General features: G+C 49.0%; 1 protein-coding gene across 3 annotated transcripts in view; it reads right to left on the reverse strand.

Annotated features, from left to right (window-relative positions):
* LOC103816329 (uncharacterized) overlaps positions 1-20,479 on the reverse strand; it is a 200,317-nt gene that overhangs the window by 130,685 nt on the left and 49,153 nt on the right. The window lies entirely within an intron of this gene.

The raw sequence follows: 20,479 nt of genomic DNA on the forward strand, positions 1-20,479 counted from the left end.
TGGCTCACAGAATGAAGTGGCTCCCTGTTCACCTATTGAGAACTTTGTTTCTTTCCTATCACCAGTGGGCAGTGAATGTGTCTGTTAGGTAAATGTAAGTATCTTGAAAAACTATAAAAGCAACGCGTTGCTCTAATAAATCTCTCTGAGGCACCTTCTGGTGGAGTCCCAGTGCTCTGTGCCGTGTCATGCTCGCGAGTGACATCCGGGTGCAGTCAGGTCCCAGGAGCAGCTCTAAAACTACCCCGGAGACAAGAAGGGGTTAAACCCAGTGTGGGGACTGCCCGGCAAACCTCGGTGAATTCCTTCATTAAACACATTCCCACGTGCAAAGGAAGCCATAAATATGTGGCATTCTCTCCCTCTAGTGGCTGGCGGCTTGGAAATGAAGGGGATGGAACCTGACCCTGCAATCTGTGGGAACCAAGGGGGCTGTCCCGGGCTGCCTGTCCCCCAGAGCCCCAGGGAGCCAGCCCAGAAATGGGAGCACACCCTCTGCCATGGTCACACCCCCAGCACTGCGAGGGGCTGCAGCTCCCCCTGATTTCAGCAGGCACCTGTGGGTGACTGCACCAGTCACTCTCCTGCCTGTTTGGATTCCCTGCAGAGTCCCCACCTCACCAGACTGCTTCTTGTTCATGCCCCACTGCAGGAACACACAAGAGCTCCTCAGAATTACTGTCACTGTGTCACCGTGTCACCCCACAGCAGGCAGGCTGCCAGCTCTGCTCACTCCTTACAACACTCCCAGCTTGTAGGAAAGCACGAGACACAAAAAGGCACCCAGAGGGGCACAGAGGCATCAGTGAGATAAACCAGGGAGTAACTCACTATGACACAGGAGGAAAAGCTCCCCAATAAACTGCTGCTGAAGGATTTTAAAGAAACACCAAGCTCTGCACCACGCCTAAGGTTCCCAGATTTGGTGATGTGGTTACTTCAGTTATGGGAGAGCTGGGACTTGTTCCCATACAAGCCTTCCCCTAAGGACAGCTAGCAGGGTCCAGGACCTTAATTTGCAATAATGAGTGCTGTTTTTAGGAGAACAGCATCCTTGGAAGGAAGACAACAACATCAAAACCAGTTCAACACAGCTCCTTTCCACTAACTGCAATACAGCTCTACCATTTCATGTATTTTAGCTAAAAATCCCAGGGCTCTCTGTCAATAATGCACCATTACATCACCACAGAATTTGTGTGTGGGTATGAATGTGGATGAATATCCTCAACAACAGCAGAAACCTTCTTATAAAAGGCCAGGAAGAAGGGAAGAAAGAGGAGATGGATGCTGTCCAAGTGAGGTGGTTGGTTTGATTCAAAGATAACATTTGCAAATATTCTCTGCAGTTTTTCCAGGCTGGCATGGCAGACAGAAACACACCTGAGGTTTTCAACAGCCTTGAGAAAAGAGGGGGAGTTTGAAGTGGGAAGGCCTCAAGCTTGACACAAACAGGAAAAAAAAAATCCAGAAGGAAAAAAAACATCCAGAAGGAAAACCTGTTCTGATCTCACACGGGAAAGGTTACCAGAGCTTCCCACAACCCCTGTGGCTCTCTGGCCATGGTTTCAGGCACTGCTCTCCTACCCAGGGGGACGTGCTGTGACAAGCCTGGCAGGGGCCTCTGTGAAATCAGATCCCCAGTTTGACCACAGGCACTCCAGTGTGATTCTGAAGTGAATGCAAACCAGGATACATCCACCCAAGCAGTGCCTGCATGAACCAGAGAGGCAGGCAGGCATTCAAACCCACAATTACACCCAAATCCCATTAAACCACATTTAATCCAAATCCCATTAAACTGTGTCGGCCTTTTCCTGCCTCTCCTTCCCTGCTACTCATGATCCATGAGTCAGGATGCCTCTGGTTTCTGCCTTCCAAAACTGTCCTTCACCATTTGGTACTTGGATTGGCAGTGGAGCTTGTAATTAGGTCCCAAATGTGCCACCACATCAGTGCTGACTACAAGGGATTACATTGAGGTAAAGACTTTAAGAGCTCGTGTGATGTGAAGTCTCAGCACCATCCATCGCCTTCTGGAGTGCTAAATATACCCATATTTTACTATTTACTTGTCTGCTTAGCTATCTCAGGAGCAGTCTGTGGCAGTCCCTAAAGAAGGCACTTTTCTATCTATATATAATGTGCTTAGCAATTTTTGCCACTGAAGTTGCACAGATATATTCCACATGGAGCTTTTCATCCTTAGAAACTTCAACATGGGGAAAATCCACGCTGCACTAATCTTGCCAGGTTCTTAGAAAGGGATGCTGGCAGGCAGGATGAGTGTCCTAATGCCCCCAGCCTGCAATTCCTGTAAACTGCCAGTTTGAACCATCTTAAGAACATGGCATGAGAAATAAGTGATACAGGCAGGCACTGGAAATTTCCCTGCCTTCCACCTACAAGAATAGATTTTGTGGTTTACCCTCAATTTGCACAAAACACAGATGGATGCACACTCCCTCAACAAAGAAATCAAGATTTTTTGCATAAGCCAGGTAAGACTGCAAGATCAGGTGTTGAGATTTTCCCCCAAAGCTCAAGCTGCTGGAAACACAAGCAGCTCACATGGCTAAAGACAATCCCTGAGACTCCTTCAAGTCTCAGCTGTGAAAAAACCAAGCCAGAATCCAAGAGGTGCTGAGATAAATGATGGGAGTGTGGCCCTTGCCTGCTTGCACTCTGCCAGATGGGCCCTATAATGGCATTTGAAATCCATGAAAAGCACAATATGAGCTGTGCCCAAGGCTGGAAATGCAGCCAGAAAATTCCCCTGCCTGGTGCTGATCCAAGCACTCCACTGCCATCTCCCACCTGCATCTGCTGAGGTGGGGTTATTTTGGAAAGGAGTGGGATTGAAATGTACAGAATTGTTGCTAAAACACCATTTTTCTTAACTAAGCTGTGTTGTAAGGAGATAAAAATAGCCTGTTGGGGAGAGCATACTAACTGTGGAGGCATCCCAAAAATATCCTGTGTGAAGGGAAAGGTGTGAATGCATGTTCTTGAAAAGGAATGTGTGGCTTATGCTTTACTCTGCTTCCACTACACAGCCATATGTTGGCTGCTGGGCTCTATTAATAACTTCAGTTATTTATATTAATATCCCACTTGGTGTCTGGCTGAGCACAACTCTGGGTTCAGGAATCCTTGATGCTGGTACCTCCAATTTATAGGAATGCTCAGATGTCAGCTCTGCCAGAAAGGGAATTTGATGAAGTTTCCTGCATTAAGAGCACTGATCCTGATACCTCAGGTTTGGCTTTTCTGTTTTTCAGGTTCTGTGCTGCTTTAGTGTGTGGGTCTGGGCTTCATATTATGGGATGGTGAGCTCTGTGCACAGAGCAGGGAGACAAAACAATTCCTGCTCTAGCTGGGACCAAGGACAAATGATCCAAATCTCAGCCCAAGAGCACAAACCCCGTGGGCTGAGAGAGAAAAACAAGCAGGATGGGACTTCATAACCTAAAGCTGGAACTGGACAATGAACTGCAACATGCAAATGGAGCAGAAGTGATCAAAGTGAGAGCCCCTGTGAGCAGTCAGGGATTTTTGTGACCATTTTGGTTCATCCTGGATGCAGCCCTGGCTGGGCTCTTGTGCTGCCCAAGGTTCATCCATGGAGGAAATCCTTTTAATAAATCCCTGCTTTATTCTTTAGCTCTGCCCAGCCTCTGCTCTAGGTCAGCCTCCACAAGGCATCAGTCCCATGCAGTTCATGGAGAGGAAGGAGGGAGGGGCTTCCTCTGTGCCTCTAAATGACTCTAATCCCTCACTAATACACGGGCATTTTTGTCATAAAGGCACAGAAAACTCATACAGAGCCTCCAGCTGGCCCTGTCCACCTCACATTTAGAACAGCAAGCCTGGATTTGATATTTAGGATCAACCCTTGTGGCCTGCCAGTTGTTGTTCCATTCACAGCCTTCAATTCCTTACTGGATGCCCAGCCTCTGTTTCCTGGTGATACATAAACTTCCCAGAATATTTTGGTCTTGATGGCTACAAAAAAAACCCCAAATGCATGGAGAGGGAAAATGGCTCATTATGAGATCTCCCCCCAGAATGAGTTTTTTTCTTTTTCTGTTCTCCCCCTCCCTTCACTTTTCTTGTATTTCAGTGTTATTTTTAACACCATTAACAGCTCTGCTCCCCACCCCTGATGGGGCCAACCCCTGGGACACCCCAGGACTTCTCTGCCCCCACTAACTCCGAGCCCACACAAGCCAGCCCAGGCAGAGGGGCTGAGCTTTAGTGCTCTTCAAGCATTCACTTCTTTGTAATAATTTTAATGTTCAATCCTGTAAGAGATTTTGCACTCCAGTCATTTTCCACTCATTTGCAGGAATTACAATATCCCCTTTCTCTTTCACTGAAACAGAGCTGGCTGTTGAGGGCTGCCATTTATGGCAGCCCACAGAAAACCCTACAATAGATTAAGCCCCAAAGTAAAGAGCACTCAAACATTCATTGTGCCCCAGCCAGCACAGAGCTGATCACTAAATTGTGGCTTTTGTACAAAACGCTCACATACATTAAAGCTGCCTTTGTTTGTGGAGGGTTTATTTTGTTTATTTTTTTAATGAGCTTTCTGAAGAAAATTTTCACCTGAAAGCAAAGTGTGGAGACTTGATTACAGTTCAGAGCCTTAAAATATTCTGATTTTTCTCTTTGAGCTTTCACTCTCAAAAAGAAGGGAGAAACTTCCAGATAGCAGAATGAAAACAAAAATTCATTGTAAATCTGGCTTTCTGACCAAAAACCACAATGGACAGCCCTTAAGGAAATCATTCAGCAAAAGCCTGGATGTGCACTGGCCTGTCCCCACAAGGTTAATGATGAGCAAAGAGGAGGAAATGGGCAGCAGGAGTTTTACATTTGGATTTACTGCAAAGCCCCAAAATGCTGCATTGCTCACCCAGTGGCTCTTGGTTCAGCAATGCAGGATGGGCAATGGTGCCAGCAGGGACATTCCCTAGGGAATACCTCCAGCAGGACTCCCAAATGCCTGGCAGTGCCAGTCCCAGAGGTTCCTGGGTCTGACCCACCAAGGTACCTGCACAGCTCCCTGAGGATCAGCTCTGGGACTGGGGCTGCTCTGAGCACACTGGCACGAACGACAGGGCCCCTTATCCTTGAGAAAATTCCCATTTATTTCTTTTGCCCACCTGCTTTATCTGTTCCCTGAAGGAGATTAGTGCTTTCTGGAGTTCAGGAGGATTACTGAACCCTGCAAACTCAGGCTATGTGAAGCTTGCTGGGAAAGTACCTCTGCTATATTCATACAGTCCACTGGAACACAGGCTGGCAGTACATTAAATTGCTTCTCCCACTGAGTCTGCTAATTGTCTGTGCTTTTAAAAGTTACCAGTGAATTTAGAGTTGGCTAGAGATGCTAATTTAATCAGCCCCAGCCTCGAAAGCAGGCACTGGATAAGCAGCCCCAGCAGAAGCCTCCCTGCACTCTTCACTGATCAGGGCTGTGAGAAACCAGCCCCCCTGAGCAGCAAAGCCCAGCCAGGCCATTCCTCACCCCTGCCACTGCCATCAGAACCCCAGCCAGGGCAGGAGCCCAGCCAGCCCTCCTGAGGGCAAACCCCTCCTCAGGGACCCGAGCACAGCCCCTGCAGTGCTCCTGGACATGGCAGATGTGCCCTCAGAGCTCTGCAGTCCCACCTGGGCACAGATACTGGCACTGGGCCATCTGCACAGGAGGCACCAGCACTCCCATCACAGAGAGGCTGCCATCTGTCCCACTGAGGTTCCCCAGAATAAACCACTGCTTCTTCCCCCTTTTAGAAGCAGTTTCCCTTAGCACACCCTTCCCCCTGCCCAGTCCAGTGACACCAGCTGGGAGCTGCTGCTCCTGTTGTGTTGGGCACAGTGGGAAGAGCTGACTGTGAATCCTCACCCAGAGCCTCTGCTCTCTCCCCAAGAGCTCAGCATTTAGTGTCAACCTTCCATGTTCAACTTCCAGGCTGAAAACACATCCCACAATCCAAGCTCTGAGCCAAGCTTTGGGAATCTCAAAGCATCCCTGGGCTCTCAGTGCCTCTCCCACTCTGATGTGTCTTCTGGAGCTGCTCTTCCAGAGCTGAGGGATGCCTTTAACAAGGCACATCCTAACAAAGCAACAAATCCTTCTCCTTCAACAAGGCTTTTGCTCTTATTCCCAGATGTGCATTCATGTGCATCTCCTGCCTGCTTTGGAAATCCCAGCTGGAACTGCATGCCAGAACAGTTAGAAGATTCATAAACTGATATGGTGGGAGGGAAAAAAAGCTTTCTTTGCCCATGAAAGCTGCCTGAATGTCTCTGAGACAATGAAACAGCAGGACTAATACCTCAAATGCAAGCATTTCTCCAGTTTCAAAAAACTGGAGTTTTCAAACAACAGGTTGGACTGGATGACCTTAGAGGTCTTTCCAAGCTCAGCAGTTCTGTAATTTTGTGATTCTACTGATTCTATCCACACCCTGTGCCCCCTCCACACTCCAAAAATTTAAGGCACTGATACATCCTCGCACAGAAAGGAAAGCAGGTAAACAAAGGAATTTATGCAGCATTTTCCCCTGCCAGTCCTTTCATCTGCCCACCCTGAGCCAAGTTCAACACCTTTTTTTTAATAGCAAATAATAAATCCAACCAGACTGAGTAGAAATTAAAATGACACATAAAACATGAAAGCCATAAAATGCTTTCCAAATATCCTTTTGCCCTCTCATTTTGCATTTCATTTAGAGTCTGGTGTATTGAGTGAGCCCATCTCTCTGTGCTCACCACTGAAATCACACTGGCAGCTCCTCACAGCAAGCACGGGGCATTTTTCAGCAGTCATTTAGCCAGCTGGCTCTGGTACTCACAGTAGTATGACCAATCCACTAAAGCAGACTTCAAAGTATTCAACACTTAAAATCAAACAGAGGCTTTAGGAGTGTTGGGTTTGGGGCCTGGGTGGTAAATGTAACACTAAAGCTGACAATACACTTCAATTACTGCTATGTGATGCTAAATTGCCAACATCAAGAGAAGCGGTGCTAGCACAAGTGCAAGGAAATAATTAGCATTTAATATTTCATCAAAACGTTGAATTTTTAAACATTGGAGTTGTCAGGGTTTTTTTTTTTTTTCATTATTATTATTAGTTTTAATTATTTAGCTGGTTTTACAGAGTCCTTGAGAATGGATGCCAGTGCCTCAGGTGGCTCTGATGCCAACTGCTCACCAAGGGATGCCACACACAGTGTTTTTCAAGGTGCCAGCTATCACGGAGCTGTTTAATTAAAACCTCTGCTCCTGGCTGCCACTCATGATTCACTCATGAGGAGAAGCACATTCCCCTGAGCTCACACACCCCTGGGAGAAGCCCCTTTCTTCAGGCAGCAAGGCCAGCTCTGTCCCATGCCTGCCTTGGGTTTGGTGCTCTCTGCACACAGGTGAGGCTTCCCTGAATATTCCCTGGGCATTCCAGCACTGCTGCCATGGACACATCCTGATGGAGCCCATGGGCAGCCCAGGGGCACAGACTTGGCCAGGCTGTGCTGCTGCTGCAGTCCCAGCAGTGCCTCTGCACCCAGGGCAGCCCCAGTCGCAGCCCATCAGCTCTGGGGAAGTCTCACATCAGCCCTCACTTTTCTTCCCTCAACCCCAGGACAAGACATCCCCCCTTCCCCATGGAGTCCTTCCCACCTCCCCAAGAGCTAGAGGGATGCAGAGGCACAGTACTGCTCACTTCCCTCTCTCCCCAGCAACATCACAGCTCTGGGAGCACAGCAGAGTTCACGCTGACCTGGCTCTGCCTGACAAAAAGGCTTTTTTTAACTGTGACGTGCACATGCAGCAGGAGCACACACACCTGCCAGGCCCCACTCAGAGCCTGCAGGGGCAGTGAGCAGGGAACAGGATCATCCCTTCCCTGCAATCAGAGCCTGGATGGCTCTCAGGGAACAAACCCCAACCTCTGTAAGCCATTCCCACTCTCACTTCCCTGTCTCTGGTCTGCCCTTTAGCATCCCAAAACAAAGGCACCGGGAGCTTTACAACACGACAAGCTGGCAAATCCTGCATAAATACCCTGCCAAAACTCTGACTTTAGCACCAAGCCTGACTAAAAGCATCTCAGGACCTGCTTGTGTGCAGCAGAACAAAGCCAGCGTGTTCCACAACTCTCTGTACCTGGCTGGGGCTGGCATGGGATGTGCCTCCCAAACAGGACTGCCAGGATTAAACACAGTGCTCAACAACTTCAATCCTTCTTGTGCTGCCACTTCCACAAGCACAGCTTTCAATGGCTCCCCACACCAGGAGCTGGTGATGCAAGAGCTTGGGAGGGTTTTCAGAGCCCACTGCACCGAGCAGCCAGCAGTTCACCTGGAAACCAGGACATGCAATCGGATTCTTGTTTTCCCAGCTTCTAAGAAATAGATGGGGGAGCTAATATTAGCTCTTCCAGGAATAGTTGGGTGGCTAAAAAGAGAACAAAGGTGATAAAACAGCCTGTCTGTGCAGCTGCAGGTTTTATTCCTACAGCCAGTCTGTTGTTGGCTTCAAGAGCCTTCAGCTGTCACTTGCTGGAGGGCCTGGGCAGAGCCCTTGGGTCAGCCTGTGACACCCACTGGCAGAGGGGACAGCAGTGATGCACATCAGCCAAAGCTGATACACTGCTGGCTTTGGGCCTTCTCCAAATTAGATAAGGAAGGAAGAACCTCTGGCCAGCTCAAGTGGCTCTTCCTAACTCACCTCCCTCCTGATCACACAGCACTGCAGGCCCAGGTGGGGAGCAATGGGGTGGAACTCTCTGTGTTCCCCTCACTGCAAATCCCCAGAGGCTTCAGGGAACTGAATGTGCATTTGCAGATTTTCTGCTGCCCAAAGAGACAAAGGTGGGTTTGAGCCAGAGCCCAGGAGCCCACAGAGCTGCAGTGGGACCCTGAGCTCCACTGTCATCTCTGGGCTACCAGGTGTGTTTGGCCCCTGCCATCCCCTTTTCCTCATTTCTGCTCCCACCACACAGTCCTGAACATGGGATCCCTGGGATGAAATTACTGCTACCCTCTCTGTACACCGTTTCTTGAATTTTTAAACTATAAATCACCTGATGATTCTGTGTTCACTCCTTGGCCAGAAGAGGGAAAGACCCAACTCCACAACAAATGGAAATGATGAAGTGGGCCAACTCCTACTTTGCAGAAGCCCTGCTACAACTAGGTTAGAGCATCAAAAACCGCGAGTTAAATTTCCTTCTGGATGCGTCATTTTCAAGGAGCTGGATAACAGTAGGGAACTGCATAACTGCATAATTTGGTTCCATTTTCATGACTGCATTCGGCCTTTTTGGGCCACCACCAGGCCTGGCTTTAATGCTTTGCAAATTACACAGAAATAGTCATAAAGTGTACTGAACTACTAAAGGACGTTATTTCCTTTTTTCTCAGAAACAAAAGTTGGACTTGATGAACCTGGAAGCTTTTTCTAACCTGAATGATTCCATGAAAGGCTTGACACATTGTGGCCTTTTTAAGCCCATCTTGAATGTGCCTGCTTGGATGACTGTAATTACAGGAATTTAGGAGGGTGCTTTGTTTCACCAGCTAAAAAAACAGGGAGCTAGAGGAAATGGAAAATGAAAGACCACTAGACACAAAGCAGTTTTCCAGGAACCACATGAGAGAGTGTGAGGAACTGCTGTTTGTGGAAAGGGATGATGTTAACCATGACAAAAACAGTCATTAACCAAAGGACATCCAACAGGGGCACAAGGAATATTTGGGGATCCCATTAGATGGGAAGTGTGCCCTTGGCTTGGCACCCAGGCAGGATCTGTCCCCTTGTCTGCAGAGCCCAGCTCTAGCCTGTATCCATGGCCATACCCTAGATCCATGGCCATATCCTACATCTATGGACATATCCTATATCCACGGCCATATCATATATCCACGGCTCAGCTCCATCCTATACCCATGGCCATATTCTATACCCATGGCTATATCCTATATCCATGGCCATATCCTATATCTATGGCTCTGCTCTGTCCTATATCCATGGCTATATCCTATATCCATGGCCATACCCTATATCCATGGCCATATCCTATATCCATGGCCATACCCTATATCCATGGCCATATCCTATATCCATGGCCATATCCTATATCCATGGCCATACCCTATATCCATGGCCATATCCTATATCCATGGCTCTGCTCTGTCCTATATCCATGGCCATATCCTACATCCATGGCCATACCCTATATCCATGGCCATATCCTATATCCATGGCCCTGCTCCATCCCATATCCATAGCCATATCCTATTTTCATGGCCATACCCTATATCCATAGCCATATCCTATACCCATGGCTATATCCTATATCCATGGACCTGCTCTGTCCTATATCCATGGCCATATCCTATTTTCATGGCCATACCCTATATCCATAGCCATATCCTATATCTGTGGCCCCACTCCATCCTATATCCATGCCCATATCCTATATTCATGGCCCTGCTCCATCCTATATCCATGCACAGGGAGCCAGGAGAGGAAGTTCTACCACACTGTGAACAAGGTGGGCTCATTCTGAATTTCTCAGTGCTGTGTCCCTCATTCCCCCAAATGAAGCCAAGGAAGGCAACACCCCAGAGCAGAATGTGGATATTACCCCCAAACACCACCTCCCCCAGGAAGCACAGCAGCAGCTTCCAGTGCTTCAGTTTTGTTTATGGTAAGTAACAGCACACCAGCTCTGGGATGCTGCCCTGATCTCAGCCCCAGGAACAGCAGAGGCTACACAGGCAGTGCTGGCATTTAGGGAAAGACACCTTTGTTCAGGAACACAAGCCTGGTTTCACTAATTCCTGCAAACTGCACAATTCTGCAGTGGAAGGATGTGGATTTTCCCAGATGTGCCCCAAAACTCAAAATCCACCCCCACATCCCAATTCCTGCATAACCCTCCCATGCAGACAGGGAACATCTGCCTGCACAGGACTGGGAGCTAATCACTATTACACAAGAAAGGAGCTTTTTGGGTGGATTTTTCCCTTGCTGATTTGGACAGCTGAGAGCAATAACAGCTTGTCACTGCTACATTCTCCCTGCAATGAGAGCAGGCCTGGGAATCCCACAAGAGATGCGTGGATGTGATCCTGAGATGAGTGTCTGATTTGGATCAGCAATCAGCGAGGTACCTCGGTGCCCTGGTGCACATCACTCCTCCAAACAACTCTGCATCTATCAGCAGCATCTGCTGCTAATAAATAAGGAGAAGCTATCAGCTCACTGCTATTTTTGGATGAGAAGCTTGTTTTGAAAGCAGAGGAAATTTCCAGCCTTCACAAAGGCCTTTCACCTTCTTTATGTGGGAAACTATCTGCCGCACATTCCCACCAGGCATGCACTCACATACAGAGCCTTTAAATTACCTGAAATGCTATTAGCTTCATTTCCAAATCAGAAGCTGCCAGAGAGAGAGAAAAGAGGTTCTAAATTAACATTAGCCACAAGTGGGACATAAACTCCACTCAGTGCTGCCGAGCTGGTGAGAGACATGAGCCATCAGCTGGTGGTGCAGAAGGGCACTGAGCAATGAAGGAAAATCCCTTTTCCTGTGCCCCTAGAGCTGGGGGAGTGAAGCCACACACTCTGGGATGTGGGCAACAAGAGCCTGCTCAGCCCCTGCCCTGCCAGTCCTGAGGAAACTGTGAGCTCAAATAACAAGCAGCACTAAGGTCAAAAAATCTGCTGCTGTCTTCATGGACAGATCTGCAAGAAAACAGGGAGCTCTTTACCCCTCCAAGGTGCTCCACAGCCCAATGCCAAACCAGCACTTCTGCCACACTCCTTGGGGTTAAAAAATAATAGTGGCACACTCCTCGGGGTCCAAAAATGATAGTGGCTGCAGACTGGAGCTGAAGGCAGGCAGAGGAATCTCTCCTGTGATGAACACAACACCTTGCCTTGTGGTACATCTAGTCCTGACACTTTGTCTGACTAATCCATAAAAGATATCAAGGGCCTCAAGCAAACCCACAGATCTTCAGTAATTCTCTGCCTTGCAACTGAAATCTCAGTCTGGTTATTTGAGTCTCTTACCAGCACAGGGTGTTCCCAGCAGAGTTCTGCCAGCACCTGACTCTGCCTGGGGGTCCCAGGGCATGACAGGTTTTGAAGCCTGGCTCAAGTCATGGATCCCCTGAAACTCCTGTATTTCCCAAGTGCTAATTTTTAATTCCTTTCTCTCAAGTGCCACCAGCCTGCATGAACCTGATGTGAACAAAACCCGAGGCAGGGAAGCACAGGACTGAGACACATGAGCCAAACCAACACAACAACTCCAGCCCAAACTAACATATTCCTTTTATTTCAACCCAAAACAAAGATGCAATTTTCCCCCTCAGTGTTATAATTTGGGGTAGGTGGTGAGGGCTGACTCAGGACTCGTGAATGCTTCAGGCTGGCAGTGCTGCAGGGATGGGGAAACCACCATGAAATGTCCTTTTCCTCAACTCTGCAGAGTATTCCTGCAACCAGAGAACTGCAGAGCTGCAAGAGCAGCAAGGGACCACCCCAGGAGGGTCTCCAGTGACATTGTGCTGCCACCCCTCACCCAAACTCTCCCACCCACTCCAGTGTCCCCCTTTCCCTCCCTCCTGTCCTGCTTTTGCTGCAGGGAGTACAATTCAGAGCCCTGAATATTCACTCTGAATATTCACTCTGAATATTCACCCTGAATATTCACCCTATTCCAAAGCCATCCAGGCTGTGATTAGGGACTGAAGCATGCGTCACTGGATCTGCACATCAAAGCCCTGGCAGCCACAGCATCCGCAGGGATGGAGAGGGAAGGAGCACAGCAGAGGTGACACCGGCTCTGCTTTGGCGTAGGGGAGCTCCCCACTGAGAATTCTGTCAGACTGTATTTAAAGATCTGGGATGCTGCAGTTCCTCCAAGCTTCCAGAATTCCTGCTCAGCATAAAACTGGCTCCAGCAGCCCTCCTCCCTCTCCCTGCTCAGTATCCAAAGTGTCAGCCTGAGACTGGTGTCAAGCTGAAATCTACTGGCAGAAGTGGCTGGTTTTGCTGTTTTGTTTTTCCACTTTAGTCTGTGTTATCCACAGCAATGTGAATATTCCGATAGCTCAGATAACAGGAACGGATCCCTCCAGTCTGTGCTGAAAGGGGACTGTCAGAAAAGAGAAGCCCAGCTTTTTCAAATGCCCCAAGATGCTCAGATTTTTTCTGGTTTTCCTTGACAGCCAAGTGCCTTTCCCCCCAGCCCTGCTTCCCACTCCTTTGATGTGATCACCAAAATAAATAAAGAACTTGGTCTTTGGCTACTAATTTCACCAGCAGACACTCTCTGAACAACCCTTGCAGTCACTTTATGCAGAAAAGGTGCTGGAGTTGTCTCTTCCCTGATCCTGGTGCCACTCTCCCCACAGCTCCTGTTGCCAGAGGTGTGCAGCTGTTAGTTTAATTTTCTCCAGATCTTTCCAGCTGCTGGAGTGCTCCACAATGGCCTTGGCTGAGCAGTTCCAGGTGCCTCACCTCAGGCTATCCAGCCAAATTAGCTTGTAGAGCCCTAACAAATTTCCACTGAGAGAAGCACAGGGTAACAGATCACTCCAAGATGAATTTAAGCTGCCCATTACTTAGACTCACTTCTCTTGGTTACTGTTTGGAGACCCCTCCAAGGCAGCAGAGAGAGCACAGTTCATCAACCACAGCCTGAAATGATTCGCCTGAGGCACCAGTTCCTGGAGCCTGGCAGATTTCCAGGGCTTGAGGGCTGCCCAGCAAACCTCAGCTTCAGGAGAGAGAGGGAGGGAATGCTGCGGTAACAGAGAAGGGTGAAGTTTTAGGCTGTGACCTCTCTTTGAGCCAATACTCTAATTTTGAAGTCTGTTATCTCCTCATTCTCAGCTGGGTTATCTAGGAGTGTCCTGAATCCCTGGGTGAAGAACTCCCCTACCCAGGTATCCATGAGGAGCCCATCTTCCTTCTGTGCAGCTACTGAGGTGCTGAAACTCCATGCTGAACAAGCCATCCCACCTTCTTCAGAGCCCTGCAGGACCATCTCACTCACTCATCCTGCTGGATTTGGTGCAATGTGGAGCTGCAGCAGCTGTGCAGAGGTGATGGGGCTGCCCTGCCCTGCCTGAGCTGCCAGGAGCATAATTCCAGCCCCCAAATTCCACTGAAAGCCTTCCCAGGGTGTGCTGACAATTAAGATTCCTTACATAAGCAAGCTGCCCAGTGTGAGCTGCACTCAGCAGTTAATGCTGCCTAAACCATGGGCCAGATTTCCCTTTGGGAGAATCCTCCTGCTCCAGGGACTGAGATTTATTCTTTAATGAACACACAACTCCAGGTATTCGTGTGGACACAGAATCAGGGATCAGAGGAGGCGTGTGCACATACCTTAATCAGCACTTCAGTCTGTTTTCTAATATTTTGTAGATTTTTTCCAATCCTTTTCACAGCTCCAACAAAGAATAACCCATTAGCTGAACTCCAAAATAAATCCCAACAGCTTCAAGCTATAAATAACCAAGTCAGACATGCAGGATTCTATAAACTCCTATTTTCACCCTCCAAGGAAACAGGAAAGGCAAGGAGAAAGGGTGGAGGAGTTAGAGCCTTTTTTTTTTTTTTTTTTTAGCAGCATATTCCTGTAACAACAGATAAGAGATCTACACAAATCCTGTGCAGTGTCAGGATCCCAAACCCCACACTGGGAAAGCCTGGAATGGTGTCTGACACAGGAAGGTTGGAACCCCAGGCTTGCAGCAGGAAAGCCACAGCACACAGATTTGCTCAAACATCCTTTCCAGGCCTGGAAGGAGCTGTGGAAGTGCAGAGTGCAGCAATGACACAGAAGGGAGTAAAGAGAAGAAATTCAAGAAAATCCTGCGCTGCAACACTGCCATGATCACCTGGCTCCCCACTTTGCCAAGCCTGCACAAACAGGGAATTCTTTCCCCACCTGAACAAGTCCCTCATTCCCACCACACTGGCACACCGCAGGAGCCAGTGACTGAAGCCACACCACTCCAGTCCCTCAGGAAGGGGCCATGGAGTCCCTGGAGGATGTTTGAGGGCCCTCCTCACAGGAAAACATCTCCACCAATGTCTTAGGTTGGAAATGGGGGTGTGAATTCTATTCTTATCTGAGGGGCAGTTCTCTGCTGTCCATGGGGCAGTTTTTTCTTTATCTCTCCCACAGCCCATCCTCCCTGCAGGAGATCTCTGCTGTCCATGGCCACTGAGTGTCCCTGCAGGGCTGATCAAATTCCATCATCCCATGGGGAGATGCTCTGCCCAGGGGAGGAGCCAAGCATTCCTACCTGGATCCAATCTGCCCTGGGAACAGCCCAGCAGCCTTTGCCCACTGCATTCCCAGAGGAGCAGCTTTCTGCTGCCCTGCATTCCCAGAGGGAGAGCAGGCCCATCTCCAGCAGCCCTGGAGCTGCAGAGGAAAACTCCCCCCTTGTGCAGGATCCCTGCTCCAGCAGAACCACAGCTGGCACTGCAGGAGGGCTGAGCCCCCCTGGGATGGGACTGTGCCACCACCCTGAGCCCCCCTGGGATGGGACTGTGCCACCACCCTGAGCCCCCTGGGATGGGACTGTGCCACCACCCTGAGCCCCCCTGGGATGGGACTGTGCCACCACCCTGAGCCCCCCTGGATGGGACTGTGCCACCACCCTGAGCCCCCTGGGATGGGACTGTGCCACCACCCTGAGCCCCCCTGGGATGGGACTGTGCCACCACCCTGAGCCCCTCTGGGATGGGACTGTGCCACCACCCTGAGCCCCCCTGGGATGGGACTGTGCCACCACCCTGAGCCCCTCTGGGATGGGACTGTGCCACCACCCTGAGCCCCTCTGGGATGGGACTGTGCCACCACCCTGAGCCCCTCTGGGATGGGACTGTGCCACCACCCTGAGCCCCCCTGGGATGGGACTGTGCCACCACACTGAGCCATCCTGGGATGGGACTGTGCCACCACCCTGACACACAGGGGGACAGGGCATGCTCTGACTCTGGCTGTGTTGGTTTTTATCACTGCATTGTTTGGTTTTTTTTTTTTTTTCCTTCCCTAATAAAGAACTGTTATATCTTTGCCTGAGAGCCCCTTAATTTCAAAATTATAATAATTCAGAGGGAGAGGGTTTACATTTTCCATTTCAGGGGAGGCTCCTGCTTTCCTTAGCACACACCTGGCTTTTCAAACCAGGACAATGACCAGCGTGGATGGACCCACCTGGAGGGGTGGAATTTGCTCACCCTCAGCTCCAGGAGGCTGCAGGGGATGCTCACACCTCTCCTCACCAAAAGGGCTGCACAATTCCTGGCCTGGCCCTTTGCAGGTCTCCATGATCAATACATTGTAGGATATCTTAAAAACCTCAGCACCTTCCTCCCAATCCACTCTTATCCTGCTTCTTAATTACAGCTTCCAAACCTCATTTTAAAAATTATGGTTCTCATCACATTCAGGCATAACAGTTTTTGTTTACAAATGGAGCAAAGAAATGGTATAAATTATGCTCAAGAAAACCCTTTGGCATTTTAACAGGCATTGGAAAGAACCAATTTCAGAACAGTGTCTCATAATGGATGTCTCCATGGATACCTCTTTGTCAGCACCTCATTAGGTAAGAGCTGAGACACCTAAGAGTTCTTCTCCTGCATTTCAGAAGGTACCTCAAAAACACTCATTATGCAAATCTCCATCCTCTTAATTGATGGATACTTGGAAGTTCAGGTGACAAAGTGGATAAGCTGAGCCCTGGCAGGAAAGGAAACACATTTCATTTAGACTCTTCTTCTTTCCGATTGCTGAGGCTTCAACAACTACTGGGACCACAAAACTCCATCCCCCACACTTCTCCTTTTCCCCTTAACAACAAGAAAACAGAAAGGAGACAAATGGAGATTCCAGGAGCAGCATGAGGAACACCTGTGGTGTTTGAAAGCAGGACAGGCTGTGTGACAGACCCAGCAGGATTCCATGATTTTGGACTGAGCAGGGACTGCACGCCCATTGAGTAGATAAAATATTTCTGTTTCATGTGTCAGCAAACACCAGTGGATTTAATTATACCAAAATTGGCTCCCTTGTGTCCCATCTTCATTATTAGTCCTTTACCTGAGGCTGTGTGAGCAGAAATATTTTGAGTTTTTCTAATGACAATTCCTCGTGTTTCCATACTGGCATGCCAAATAATCCCCCAGAACTGTGAAAAGCACTTTATTTATTTATCCCTGAACTGCAGCCACCTCAGCAGTGTGAGGTGACAGCTCTAATACAAGACAGCGACCTGGGAATGAGACCAGGGAAGTTTTCCAACCTGCGACCAGAAGACAAAAGAAAAAACTTCCTACAGCTTGTTTTTCATCCCTGAGACCTTCAGCACAGTCCTCCCAGCCCAGGCAGCGCCTTTGGGACACTGCCATGCAGACACAGGGGTGGCTCTTCACAAGCACAGAAAACACAGAAGCTTTTCGTACTCGGAATGTGCTGAAAACAGATTTTATTTTTGGTTTTGGTAAGACCTTGAGGCTGGAGCCACAGAATCAGGGACCCTGAAGTAAACACTGATGTCCTGCAGCTTGGGGAATGCTCAGAGGAGATGCAGGCACTGCTCAAACACAGGAAGGAAACACTGAAATTTACAGAGAGCACTCGGGAGTCTCCAACCCTGCTCATTCTTTAAAGGGCACACTTATGCAAACCTTGAATTTTGAGCATTTTTTCTCCCAGTTGCTTCCTCTAGGAATCCTTCCCAGAGACCACAGCCTTGCATGAGAAAGGAGATGCGTCCACTCCTGACAAAATCTCCTTCATGTAAGGAAGATCCTCTCAGAGACTGCTGGCTCCCACCTGTGCTCCCCTCTCCCAAGAGCAGCAAACAAACCAGGGCTCCCAGCTGCAGCCAAGCACCCCTGAACTGTGGCTCCCTGAAGATTCACTGGCACAATCCCACTGTGGGAGCTATTTGCAGCTGAGCAGCTCCTTCTCAGCAGGTGTGAGGGAGGTGAGTGGCTGGGGTTAACCAAAGCCAGGTTCTCCAGATTGAATGTGACCTCAGAAATGCCAAGGCCTGAATAAAAACGCTCATAACCTCCAGAGAGGGCAGGAGTGGAGAGCAGGTAATTCATTTCCTCCAATTCATTTCTACCATGACCTGGAGGAAATCATCAGGCTTTTCTGAGTTTCATTTGCCTCTTGAGCCTCACAGGAATGATGGCTCAGAGTCACTGGGGTGCAAAGCTCTGGGAGAGCAGCTGTGCCAGGCCCCCTCTGTGGATCCTTCTGGGAGGTGACATCCTTTCTGTCACAGGACTGCTTTTTATTCTCCATGAATTTCCTCAATGACTGCAGCTTTCAGAATACATTTCTTAAGACAAAGATCCTGCTTGAATATTAATGCTATCGAAAAATAATGGCAGTTGAAAGGATGTCCTTGATCATGTCTAGACAGGACCAGCTATAATGGATTTCTAGGATCAGGGTAGTAGATATAAATAGATTAATATTACTCAAAGACCTGCAACGTCTCTATGCATTATCCAGAGAGCTGTGATCCTATAGCCCTTCATAAATATCTGGTGTCTAATGAAGAGTGAAGGAATTGTTCCCTGTGAAGGTGGGGAGGTGCTGGGACAGAACTCCCAGAGCAGCTGTGGCTGCCCCTGGATCCCTGAAGTGTCCCAGGCCAGGTTGGACATTGAGGCTTGGAGCACTCTGGGACAGTGGAAAGTGTCCCTGCCCAGGACACAGAGTGGGATCTTTAAGGTCCCTTCCAACCCAAACCATTCTGGGATTCTATGGAAGTATCTGGGAGAAAATGGTCAAGGGGTGCTGGGGAGTTGCTCAGAGTCCACTCCGTGCTCTGGTAAAGGCAGTGACAAACACCACCAAAACCAACAAGAGAACTGAAGCTCAGTAAACTTTAAAGATGAGGAAATGGCATCCAAAGAATGCAGGCAAAGAGCCCTTCCATGCTCTGAGTCAGAGAGGAACCTCAGTGCTCAAGTGGCCAAGAAAACCTGGGTCTGATGCCCATGGCTGTGCTTCAGAACCCTCACAGGCAGCAGCACGTGAATTCCTCACCCTGAACTCCAAAGAAATTCTTCTTCCCATCCTGTGACAGCCCAGCCAAGGCATGAGCTGAGCTCCTCCAGCATCTCCCCCAGTGCAGTGGAGGCTGCTGTGCCCAGAGCCCCTGGGATGCCCAGTGTAGGTCCATGAACAGCACAGAGCCAAAGGGATTCAGCTCCAGCTGCATCCAGACTCTGTGTGAGTGCTGTTTCTTGTGTTCTCTCCCAGGCAGATTTGATTGAGGGTCTCACAAAGTGTGACTGCAATGCTGTCCCTTCAGGCCACCCCTCCTTCCCTTGGGAAGGGAGAATGTGACTAACATGAATGGGCCCCAAACTCCTCCTCACCTGTGCTAAGAGTGACCCCTGCATCAAGCTCAGAGTGCTAACCCTCCAAATTCCTCTTTCCCTGAGAAAAAGCCTCCATCAGGAACTGGCAGATCTTTTTGGGAAGGCCCAGCTGGCTTTGAGCCACAGGCCAAAGCAGCACTTGCTCCCCACCAAGGCTTGAGTATCCCAAATGTTCACTGAGCAGCAGCAAAACCAGGGAAACTCACCCAGACCTGGCTGCTGAACAGCAAATCCAGGGAATCTCACCCAGACCTGGCTGCTGAACAGCAAATCCAGGGAATCTCACCCAGACCTGGCTGCTGAACAGCAAATCCAGGGAATCTCAACCAGGCTTGGCTGTTGAGCAGCAAAACCACTCAGGAGCCCAGGATCCCTTCCTGTGCTTCAGCCAGGCCCCATTCCCACCACTCATGGCCACAGGTTTGTCTCCTCAAGAGCAGCACAGAAATGCCCATCTGGACCCAGAACTGGCCAGTAAAAGCAGCAGAGTGTTGGCTCAAGAAGCCTTCACACTTAGCCAGGGTTCAGCAACATGAAGACCACAGCTGGCAAGAAAGAGGAAAAAATGAGAAAGGAAGGAAAAAAACCTGAAAGCACAGGAGCAGGTTCATCGATGAGTTAAGGCTGTTTTAGGTTTAAGCCTGGGGGAATTAGTTTAACACTCCATTTCAGCTTCTTTTTCCCATTTTCTTTTGCACCAACTTGCATCTCTCTCCTGTCAGACTTTGATGGCTTTATGTAACTGTTTAAAAATTGAACAAGCTTCTTAACTTAGGTTTAGAAGAACACACTTTTCTGCTTCTCTGTCTCGAATGCACATTAAGAATAAAGATTTCTGGAGAAAACAAGACCTTCTCCATGCTCTGACATCAGCCACTGGAGTACACAAAGCCAAGTCCTTGAGGAGTGGATATTTTGTACATTCTGTTCCAGCACAAGCCTGTGCATCTGCAGCCCCAGTGGGTTTTACAACTGGAGAGGAAAACTCATGCCAGAGAAAATGCACAGGCTCCCC

Source organism: Serinus canaria, chromosome 4A, assembly GCF_022539315.1.
Source record: "Serinus canaria isolate serCan28SL12 chromosome 4A, serCan2020, whole genome shotgun sequence".
In the NCBI taxonomy this organism is placed as follows: Eukaryota; Metazoa; Chordata; class Aves; order Passeriformes; family Fringillidae; genus Serinus; species Serinus canaria.